The sequence below is a fragment of the Leucoraja erinacea genome, chromosome 39 (assembly GCF_028641065.1).
Source record: "Leucoraja erinacea ecotype New England chromosome 39, Leri_hhj_1, whole genome shotgun sequence".
NCBI lineage: Eukaryota > Metazoa > Chordata > Chondrichthyes > Rajiformes > Rajidae > Leucoraja > Leucoraja erinaceus.
Window position 1 is genome coordinate 11,325,446 of NC_073415.1, and position 12,333 is coordinate 11,337,778.

Consider the following 12,333-nt stretch of genomic DNA (forward strand, 5'->3'; position numbering starts at 1 on the left):
AAAGGAGAAAGGGGATATAATGAGTAATCAGCGGGTGGGCAGCCAGCCTAACCACTGGCAGTGAATCAAGTACTGGAAAATATTCCAAGGGCCATTTAGAAAATTTAGAAAACTGCTATTTAGAAAAGGCACAAACCAGCGATGTTTGTTAAAGCATGTCATGTTTGAATAAACTGAATTGCTTATTTCTTTGGCAATAAAGGCAAAAATCGTAATGATAGTGTGCTTACTGTACATTGCATCAAGATCTTTAAAAACCCAAATGGCAGATTGTTCATTAAGCTAAATGTGTGATCTATTAAATCATGACTAGTTGGGAGGTTGCAAATGTATTGGTCAGGATGAGTTTTAGAGACTGAGATTTTTGTGATATGTCAATGCAAGGTTACAAAGTTTGCAGATGATACAAAAAAAGGTATTTGGAAGAAAGCTTTAGATTGTGGGATGACAATAGAAGGGACAGTGAAGATAGAATTCAATCAGAGAAGTGTGTGATAATGCCTTTTGGAAAGTAAACAAGACAAAAGAATACACAGTAAATAGTACGTACTTTATTGAGAAACACAGTAGATAGACTTGGAAGTGCCTGAAAAATGGCCGCCTTGCCAGCAGCCCGTCGCGTCCCTTCTCTGTTTGTATTATTTTAAGTATGTTTTTAATGTATGTTTTAATGTCTCTTGTCTAGGTTGTAATTCTGTATTCGGAGTGGTTAGAATTTGTGTCGTTGAATGGTGGCAGGTCAAGGACCTCTGTTTGCTGCCTCTGCTTCCCATTATCAAGCTGTACCCAAGCACAAACTCCAGCAGCAATTTGAAAGGAACTTCATGAGCAACTTGAAATTGTATAGCATGGTACAGGTGCACAACCTTTTATCCGAAAGCCTTGGGACCAGACACTTGTCGGATTTCGGACTTTTTCGGATTTCAGAATGGAAGATTTTTAGCGTAGATTAGGTAGGTAGCGCGGGCGGTTTGAAAAGTCTGGAGCAGCTGCCTCCTCCCCGGAGACCGGGAGAATCATTGCATAAATGTTAGTCAGTTAGTTTGGAGGGATTTTATGTGGTGGTGGTGGTGTAGGGGTGAAGGGGGAAACTTTAATTCTTAGTCCCCTACCTACCTGGTCGGCGACTCCCAACCTCGCGGAGCTGGGGGCTCCGTCCGGCCGCGGGCGGCGCCGGTTGTAGCTCCGACCCTGGCAACTCTACCCCTGGCTGCGAGGCGCTCCAAATCCAGCGCGGCCCGCGGCCGGACGTCCCAGCTCCGCGAATGTCGGGAGTCGGCGACGTCGCAGCGCTGGGATACCAGCGGGGAGCGAGCAATGCCTTACCGGGTCGCCGTGCGGCAAGCTCCGGAGCGCTGTGGCCGCCTTCTGCCACCATTCGCGGAGCGTCGCTGGATTTGGGGCCGCGGAGCTGGGGGCTCCGTCCGGCCGCGGGCGGCGCCGGTTGTAGCTCCGACCCCGGCAACTCTACCCCTGGCTGCGCGGCTCCAAATCCAGCGACGCTCCGCGATGTTGTGTGTCGGCGGCCACAGCGCTCCGGAGCTTGCCGCACGGCGACCCGGTAAGGCATTGCGCTGCGACGCCGCCGACTCCCGACATTCGCGGAGCTGGGGCGTCCGGCCGCGGGCCGCGCTGGATTTGGAGCGCCTCGCAGCCAGGGGTAGAGTTGCCGGGGTCGGAGCTACAACCTGCGCCGCCCGCGGCCAGACCGGCCACAGCGCTGCGGAGCTTACTGCACAGCGACCCGGTAAGGCATTGACCGCTCCCCGCCTCTCCGACCAGGTAGGGGACTAAGAATTAAAGTTTACCCCTTCACCCCCCTTCACATAAAAGCCCTCCAAACTAACTGACTAACATTTAAGCAATGATTTACAGATGTTTAAGCGTCTCCCGGTCTCCAGGGAGGAGGCAGCCGCTACAGTAGTACAGACCTGGGTTGACCGTGGGTCGTTTTGGGTCAGGTTTGGCGCCAAACGCGAGCTTTGGTGCACAGACGACATCTGGAAAAAATGGCCGGTTTTCGGAGCTTTTCGGTTTCTGGAACACCGGATAAAAGGTTGTGCACCTGTAACAGTATTACTAGCTCCATATAGCACACTCGATATAAGAAAGTCAAGGATTCACGGGAAACAATAAAGGTCGACACTCTAGTGCACACAGACAAGGTTCTACAAGGTATTTTAGACGTCACTAAATCCAAGGTGATCAGGGAAGACGCCTATGTCTGCACCAGCTCTTCAGTTAAAAAACAAAAATCCAATTATCTGGTCATTTTCATGTTGCTGTTTCTGAAAGCTTGCATTCTTTACACTTCAAAGTACACCACTGACCATAAAGTGCTTTGATACTCTAAAGGATCTTAAAAATACTATAAAATAATGCAACTCATCCTTTTTTAAATCCCTCTAAATCTCTTTTCCTCCCTTAGCTCTTCACACCAGTGAGCAGAATTGATCACAGCAGTCCCATGTTTTATCAAGATTCAATGCAACTTCCTGATTTTTGTATTTATGTTGCCATTTTTAAATCCCAGGATACCCTGTGCTTTATTAACTACTCACAAAATACTCTTCCCTTTTCTTGGAATCATGTACATATACACTCAGGCCTCACTATTCCTGCAGCCTTTAAATTTGTGACAGTCTTTATTGTCAATATGTTTCACATCTTGAATACATTTAGTAACAGAGCCTCTACATCACTATTGGGTAGAGAATTCCAAAGATTCACCACCCTCTGGTGAACTAATTTCTTCCCACCTCAATTTTCAATAGTAATCCTCCTATTTTGAGAACTGAGTTAGATTGTTGCTGGGCAGGAGAATTAACAAATATGGAATGGAACAATTAGATGGATTCTAGATGCTATGACTCAGCCACATTACAGCTGGAGTAACTCAACGGATCAGGCAGCATCTCTGGAGAAAATGGATTTGTGATGTTTCATATCGGGACCCCACTTCAATCTGAAGAAGGGTTCCTACCCTAAACACCACCTAACCATTTTCTCTAGAGATGCTGCCTGACCCACCGAGTGACTCCTGCATTTTGTGTCTATCTTTGGTGTAAACCAGCATCTGCAGTTCTTTTTTATTACATTACAAATGAAATATAGTTTTGGCATTGTAAGCACCCTAAAGCAGTGATGAATGCAAATAAACTGAACACAACCTATTTGTATAAGAAGGAACTGCAGATGCCGGTTTAAACCAATGATAGGCACAAAAAGCTGGAGTAACTCAGCGGGGTAGACAGCATCTCTGGAGAGAAGGAATGGGTGCTGTTTCGGGTCGGGTCTGCAGAAGGGTCTCGACCCGAAACATCACCCATTCCTTCGCTCCAGGGATGCTGCTTGTCCTGCTGAGTTACTCCAGCACTTTGTGTCTAACTACAACTTATTTGTAGATGTAAATGACCACATATATATTTCTCATGATTAAGATTTACACGGCCATGTCAAAATGAAGACAGGAGGCTCCAGATGCTGAGATCTGAAGCAACAAACAATCTGCTGGAGGAACTCAGCAGGTTAATTGTACCTGTGGAGGGAAGTGCTCTACCATTCCTACCTCCACACTCCCCTCAGATGCTGCTTCCTCTGATAGATTGTTTTTATCCTCAAGGCAAGGTGAATGCTGCCCAAGATGGGTCTCGACCCAAAACATCATCCATTCCTTCTCTCCAGAAATGCTGCCTGTCCCGCTGAGTTACTCCAGCTTTTTGTCTAGCTCCCATCATGGACTTCTAGGGGAATGGCCAGTTTTCAACTATCAATTTTGAATAAAATATCACATTATGTTCACTAAATTCCACCATGATAAGTACGCTGGAAGAGGCTATTTTCTGCAATTCTCCATAAGCAGTTGGTGCTAGTGTATAATCATCTCACATTTAGAAATGTGAATATTTATATGTGAATATACAAGTAGAAAGTGAATATATATCAGTCTAATAATCAACCTCCTGCAGTTAAGTAAAGGTGAGAATTGTAATTCTGCATTAAAAGAGTTTAAATAGTTTGTTCATTTATTATGTGGCACAGCAGTTAGCATTGCTGTTTCCACAGCTCCAGCCACCCATACAAGAGATTAGAGATGAGATGTCCATGATGATCAGAGCTGTACATAGTGTCCTAGCCTGAGATATGACACTATGTACAGTTTGCTTGTTTTCCCTGTAACCGTGGATTTCTCCCACGTTCTGTGGTGTCATCCCACAACTCAAAGACATGCTGGTGGGTTAATTGACTACTGTGAATTAGACCTTGTGGAGGTGGGTGGCAGGAACCATCAGGGTGGAGTTGATGGGCACAGAAGGGAGGTGGGCTGCAGGCAAATATATGGGCGGATGCGATGGAGATTACAAAGAGATATTACGTGTGTAGGCAAATATCTGGTAAACAGCGTATAATATGGGAAATATGAAAGTGTCTATTTTACCAGGAGAGTAAAAGCGCATAATACCTAATGGTAAAAGATTAGAGATGCCCATGATGATGAGAGCTGGGAGTCCTGGTACATGATTTACAGAAGGATAGTACACAAGCAATTAGGAATGCTAACAACTCGTATCGTCTATTGGTGGGCAGTTGAAAACCAAAGTAAGAAGTGGTGCTTCTGTTATATGGGGCACTGGCAAGAGAACATCCTGGAGTATAGAATTTTCTCAGGGTCAGAATACGTCATATTGAAAGATTACATTTCTCAAGGTGGAGATCGAACAAGGGCAGCATTCTTGAGTTGAGATTTAAGGTGAACAATAATATTTCTGCCGGGTGCACTTTTAAAATAATGGACCAGATGCAGCTGATGCTTCAAGTAAACTAAGTAATCTTAGAGTCAGTCATGCAGCATAGAAACAGGCCCTTCAGCCCAACTCAGCCATGCCATACAAGATGTCCCATCTACACTACTCCCATTTGCCCACATTCGTCTAAAATTTTCCTATCCATGTATCTGTCCAAATGTCTTTTAAATGTTGTTATTGTACCTGCCTTAATTACTTCCTCTGGCAGCTTGTTCATCAGAGCCTCCATTCTCTGTGTGAAAAAGTTGCCCCTTAGTTTCCAATTAAATCTTTCCCCATTACCTTAAACCTAAGCCCTCTCATTCTTGATCCCTAACCCTGGGAAAGATTGTTATTGGATCATACATAAAGAAGGAAATGCACAAGCTAAACAATACAAGACTCACGCTGGTAACTGCTGAAATTTACACCTGTTTTGTTATCATTAAATAGGCAAAAACCTCAGGATTGGCAAAGAAATAGATGAAAGTATGTGCCCCATAACAATATTCGAGGGTTGTACGTAAAATCAGGGATACCAAAGGAAATGCAATGCTTATAATAAAAGTAGCACGATGGAGTTTGCACGCTCCCCCAGTGACCGCTTGAGTTTCCTCCGTGCTCCAGTTTCCTCCCACATCCCAAAGGCGTGTGGGTTTGTAGGTTAATTGGCCTATGTAAATTGTCCATAATGTGTAGGGAGTGGATGAGAATGTGGATAACACAGAACACGATGGTCGGCGTGGACTTGGTGGGCCGAAGGACCTGGTTCGATGCCATATCTCTAAACTAAATAAAACCGAGTACAGGGCTACCTATGAACTGCAAGGCTTACAAGTAAGGATGAAGGACTGAATAGAACAAGGAAGTTAGCAGCAAAAACTCAGCAAGGGGGTGGCAATAGTTCAACTGGGTATGAAACTGGTTGAATGGGCACATTTCAAGAATAAAGTTCAGAGGGGACAAGATTAATGGATGCTATAGAAGAGCTAGGTTGGTGCACAGAAGATGGGACAACAGCTCCAGCTCTGAAGAGCAAAGGACAACATGTTCTGCAAGGTGAATAGCTTAATTAATAAAGAGATTACAATGAGAGGACTAGAGTTGGAAGGAGGTGACCAAGAAGTTAAAACGTTACTAGGAAGAGATATTAGACAGGGGCTGTTGGTCTGGGTCCAGAGAAAATGGCTTTAATTATGCAGATAGTCACATTTGACTTCCAAAGCATTTTGTTCTACATTCATTTATTTCTTTATCCAGGAAATCCAATTACATCTCATTTCCTTCTGGCATCTTTGTACCCAAAATACTTAACGCAAAGACCACACTACATTCAAACTTACCTCAGGAATCTCACCCTATCCAGGCAAGTTAGCGAGTAACCAAGGTGCAGTGTGTGTTCACATTCAGCATCTTTAGGGTGGTATTTTCACCTTTTGAACTGTCATGCAAGCCTGAGAACTGAAAACAAAAATGTCAAATGTCCGTTATACTGAATGAAACAATTTCATTTGTCTATGATGAAGGCTTCAATAATCGCAAATATAAATTGAAACCAATTTAACAGAAGTCGAATCAAATAATGTTCACATTAAAATTTAAATGCTCTGTAAAGTTAGTACCAAATGCTCACTAAATTATTTAAAAAGAAATAAGATTAAAATTCCAATTATAGGAGGACAACCAGTCTTCCAGAAAAGACGTGTGGAGGGAGATAATTGCAGACGGGCAGTCAATAAGACAGTTTATCTCAAGCAGTTATTTGTCACTAATGAACTCTTATCCTGAAGAGTCTACCAGTAAATACACGAGTCAGCAGATAATTGGCAGGTTAAATCACGCAAGTCCCCATGCCAGGGACTTAATTTGACATTTTCTAAATCTCTATCACATATTGGTTTCTAAAATGCACAATTCATTCGTTTTTAGTTCATCCTTTTGAAAATTATTTCCTATCCTTCTTTAAAAAAATACCCACCATGTGCAGCTGAAAGAAGTGAAATTGGCTGGAGCTCGGTACTCAGATCATAATCCTGGAATGACCAAGAGTAATCTACAACTTGTTCAATGCTCTATACAATACAACTCCTTTCCCACACATTACTATACTGTCCATGGGTGAATTTAGTCTCCCAGAACTGTAGGATAACCGGTTTTAAAAATAGAAAAGAGAAGCGAGTTCCTCATGCACCTCTGGTGAACGACAATCTAGTTGGCAAAATGGAACGGCAGATGCTGATTTAAACCAAAGGTAGACACAAAATGCTGGAGTCACTCAGCGGGACAGGCAGTATCTCTGGAGAGAAGGAATGGGTGACGTTTCGGGTCGAGACCCTCCTCTCCAGAGATGGTGCCTGTCCCGCTGAGTTACTCCAGCATTTAGTATCTATCTTGTGACAACCTAGTTAGGGGTGCATTAGGAATTGAGACTTCAAGAGAGCCATTCAAATTCAGACAGATATAGAATAACAAACACATGTTGAGATGACAAGCTGAAACTCTGCAGTAAGGATTCTGAAAAAATAAGGTGATAATGAGTAAAGAAAAGACTTGACTAAGGAACTGCAGATGCTGGTTCACACAAAATGGCACAAAGTGCTATTGTAACTCAGCAGGTCAGGCAGCATCTCTGAACAAGAAGAGGTGATGTTTTGGTCACAGGTTGATGCAGTATGTGTTCACATCAGGCTGAAGAAGGGTCCTGACCCAAAATGTTGCCTATCCATTTTCTCCAGAGATACTGCCAGACCTGCGGAGTTACTCCACGACTTTGTATTAACCAGGATTTGCAGTTCCATGTTTTTGCACATCTACGACCTGAAAGATAAAGTGCTTTTCACTCCACAAACATTGCCTGACCTGCTAAGTTTTCAGTTGCCATTTTCTATCATTAAAAACACAGGAAATTAATAATTTTCAGATTGTCAAATGGTAAGCGATGAGATGCCTTAGGAATCGGCGCTTCATTCTGCTTCAACAGCAACTCAAACAAAGCAACGTTGTTAGTCACCATACTCTTTTGCAAACCTGTGCAGTCACGACCACAGTAACTACATCAACCAATCATTAAAACTGCCTCACTGCAACATCCCATGCTGAGTTTCTCACCTTAACTTTATCGATTAATTCCTGCAATGGCTCAGCTATCTTTTTAATATTTCGAAACAACCAGAGTCTTCAAAATTCTGAGGATTGTTGATATTCCAATTGGTCGACAACTTAAACTAAAGTGTGTCGGAAGGAACTGCAGTGCTAATTTACATTAACGATGTACACAAAATGCTGGAGTAACTCAGCAAGATAGGCAGCTTCTCTGTATAGAAAGAATGGGTGGCATTTTGGGTCAAGACCCTTTTTCAGAAGAGTCCCTTCTGAAGAAAAGTCTCAACCCGAAACAATACCTACTCCTTCTCTCCAGAGATGCTGCCTGACCTGCTGAGTTACTCCAGCATTTTATGTCTATCTTCAACTTCAATTCATGGTCTGTCTGCGAGTCTAGAACAGACCTAGCTGACCTGCAAATGTGTCTGCCTTGATTCTGCACACTGCAGTTTTGCCTTTACACCTCAGTGGCTTCCACAGATGCTTCTGCTAAGTAAGTGTGTTGCCCAGGATCCTACCTTGGTCTTTGCTTGCTGTCTTGTGGTGAGGCAAATACCACACAGCTCTTGCTGACTAACATTTGAACAGCCAACACTGCAAAACTAGGAGTTTCGATAGGTTAAGATAGCTAAAGGTAAATTTCTACACTGATGTTATCAAACTGCACTCGCAACACTTCTGGGAACATTGACTGTTACGCAATTTCAACAAAGCCTTTAGATCTGCGTGGGACTTTTTTTGCTATTTTGTCTCTGGCAATCCTTGCAATATAATCGGCCAGCTTCTGGCTTATATCCCCGGCAAGTCTCACATTTGGCTATACACCTTGTCTTTTAGCCCAGAGTTGTCACTATTTAGATGGCTATCCTCAAACACCATTTAAAATGGTCAAGAGTTTAAGAGTGTTTTATTGTCATATGTCCCAGATAGAACAATGAAATTCTTACTTGCTTCAATGATAATGTAACTGTGAATGTACTATTACTAATTCACTCTATGGCTCGATAGTGAATCCAATTTGATATATCACTTCCACCTCAGATTCTCACATTCATAACATCGATGGTTCCAAGCTGAATTTGCGCTACAAATATCGCCCTTATACCAGACACAAACATCCATTACCATTCCTGTGGGCAATTATCACCTGTATAAAAGGAGTTTCATCCCTTATTTAATATGCCGTATCCTTGGGTACTTAAAGCAAATAGTCTTGAATGAACACCTGAGTCTGAAGAAGAGTTTCAGCCCGAAACGTTGCCTACTTCCTTCGCTCCATAGATGCTGCTGCACCCGCTGAGTTTCTCCAGCACTTTTGTCTACCTTCGATTTTCCAGCATCTGCGGCTCCTTCTTAAACACCGAGTGGTTTTTGTTAACTCCCTGGTTAGGCCTGCAACCAATGCCACCCACAAGTCTTGCAGTTTGCTTGCCTCTGGTCCTTACATGACCTCCTAATTCCTCACTGAAAGCACTTTCATCTGACAGTCAGTCGTGCTGAAGACAATGCTGCTATTACAACTTCTGCCGACTGGTTTCCTGCCCACACCACAAAAATCATTTTATATTCTCCACATCTATCTCCATGCCAGTGACTATTCTGATTGCGTCTTCAAAAAGTTAATTGCAGTATGTTGATTTGCTTGGCTCAAACTCTCTTATTTGCCAGTTCACACATCAACTGAATTTATAAAGATCTTATTCAGTGTCTCTGCATTGATTACGCACCAACGTAACTCTGAAGTTTGGTTTTAAATATCCCTTCATAACCTTGTGGGGAAGCAGTAGAGCTGCTGTCTTACAGCGTCGGAGACCCAGGTTCAATCCCGACTATGGATGCTGTCTGTACGAAGTTTGTACGTTCTTCTGTGACCGAGCGCGTGGGTGCTCCGGTTTCCTCTTATATTCAAAAGACTTACAGGTTTGTACGGCTTTGGTAAAGATTGTAAATTGTCCCTAGTTTAGTTTAGTTTATCAATTTAGTTTAGAGATACAGCGTGGAAACAAGCCCTTTGGCCCACCGGGTCTGCGCCGACCAGCGATCCCCGCATATTAACACTATCCGACACACGCCAGGGACAATTTTTATATTTACCAAGCCAATTTACCTACATACCTGTACGTCTTTGGAGTGTGGGAGGAAACCAAAGATCTTCGAGAAAACCCACACAGGTCATGAGGAGAACGTACAAACTCCGCACAGACAGCACCCGTGGTCAGGAGCGAATCCTGGTCTTAAATTGGATCTTAAGTGAAGAGTAAATCAGCCATCTTACTGAATGGCATAGCAGGCTGGAGGGGTCGTAAAGACACGCACTTATTCTGAAAATATGACCCCGGTTTTAAATTCCCCTTCACATTATTTATCTCATTAATCTTAAGTTTCAATTAGGTCAACTATCATTCTTCAATAAGCCACCTGATCTATCCCCGATTCCATGCCTCAGGATTCCTTCACATGGCTGTTAAATTTCTACCATATTGGTTTCTCAAAGTTCCTTAAAATCAATTAAATACTTGTCTGCAGCTGCAAGATTCTCTGTGAGAAAGGAACAGCTGTAATCTTCCCAATTCACAGGTACTGCTCCAATAACCAAAGGTGGAAGATTATTGCCACTGCTTCTGCAATTTCCATATTTTACTTCCCTCAGTACTCAGGATACATTGAAGCAGGACTGAATAACATCCATTTTAATACTGCACACCAGTCCTGTTGCTCCATTTTATTTCATCTAGTATCTAATTTAAAGGTTTTATCTGATCTTCAAGGTAAAATCATATTTATTATTACAGCCATTCGTTCTGTTGCCTCCAGTTAGTTATCATTCTGATCCCAATCCATGCCACCATTCCTCTGCTAAAACTTTCATTGTTAAACTTGCTTGAACACCTTTGCATTTCATCATGTTAGTTATCAATTATTCTTGCCTCCGAGACACATGTTGAATTATGTTTAAAGAAACAGGGACAGTCTTGCCAATTAGTAATAAAGATGTTCCAACATGCCAATACAAACATTGCCGAATCCAAATTCCAATCCAGTAACGATTAATTTATATCAAGTGATGCCATTCAGTAACGGGATTTATATCGTGCCAAGTTGAGGCTGACCTTGTACAATGCTGGTGGAAATGGATGGTTTCAGTTAGCCTTCATAGATGCTGTCCAGAGCTGTGTGCTCATGAACACTGCTATCTTTGCATTGGTGTTTGGAGAAATGTCACTGTGTTGCAATAAGAACAAAATGGTACAGAAAAGGTCATTCTGGTACCAGGCTGGAATGGCTTCAACCAGAATAAGATTTTTTTTAAACAGAAGGCACTCTAATGAATAGGCAAATGACATAAACAGAAACTAACTTTGAACAGGGTTCAACTGGGGTTTAAAATTAGACCAGTTAAGGTCCTCTTCCAAGACAGAAAGTTTGCACAAATACATTCATCACATTGGTCCCATTATCATAGAACTCTTGGATGAGAATGCACTGTGAATCATGGACAGATAATGCACCCTCCTCTACTCCAACAGCCACAATGATATGCTGGTTTTCCCACTCTAATGTCATGCTGAATAAAATGGTGTTTTCAGCAGCACCATCCATCTCTTCACTGATGCGTGGGTTATGATGGCCCTTGCACTCAACATCGGCAAATCAAAGGTCTTTTACCAATTGCCCCCTCCCCAACATTGAACATTCACAGCAAGACATTTCCCTCAGCAAAAACAGATGGTGAAGAAATTGATGCAAGATATCAAGGAGTCCTGCCAAAACATTTTGTTGGGCTTCAAGGGGGAAATAATCCAATGGTTGAAATCATGCCTTGTGTAGAGAAAATTACGGGTTAATAAATTTCAGGTCTGTAACATTCTTTAGGCGTTCGGCAAGCAATTGTCCTCAACCCAAAACATTAACTGCTTCAGCAGTGGGGGGAGTAGGAGGGATGTCTGAAGAAGGGTCTCGACCCGAAACATCACCCATTCCTTCTCTCCAGAGATGCTGCCTGTCCCACTGAGTTACTCCAGCTTTTTGTGTCTATCGTGATTAGGAGCTGTATGTCTGTGACAATTTCCTACCATCCAACACCCCATCCAATACCCACCAAGCCAAAAATAGGAAAGATTAATTATTTACCAATGCAGCTCCAGTAATGCAAAAAAAAGCTTAACACCCACCAGAACAAAGCAGCATTTGATAGCATCCTACTCATCCAAAATACCCAATGTCTCCTCAAGTGGCAAAAGATAGTTGCATGGTGTAGTATACAGGAAAGCACATCCTAAACCCAGTCCCTCGATCCAGCCACAAATTAATCAATATCTAGTTATTGCGCGTCATAATTCTGTATTTGAATTTTTTTTTAAACTGCTCTTAGAATGAGTTTGTTTTCCACTATCTGCTACACGTTCAAGGAGACTAGTGTTACAACTTCACCAATGGACTGAGCTAC

General features: G+C 42.7%; 1 protein-coding gene across 10 annotated transcripts in view; it reads right to left on the reverse strand.

Moving 5' to 3' along the window:
* LOC129714372 (EVI5-like protein) overlaps positions 1-12,333 on the reverse strand; it is an 88,782-nt gene that overhangs the window by 67,191 nt on the left and 9,258 nt on the right. For 9 of the 10 annotated variants that reach the window (XR_008726343.1, XM_055663928.1, XM_055663930.1 and 6 more), the window contains exon 2: positions 6,128-6,245. The gene's annotated coding sequence lies outside the window, so the exon portion shown is untranslated. Of the gene's footprint in view, positions 1-3,568; positions 3,744-6,127; positions 6,246-12,333 lie in introns of all 10 variants that reach the window. The other variant, XM_055663929.1, reaches the window with a different exon arrangement.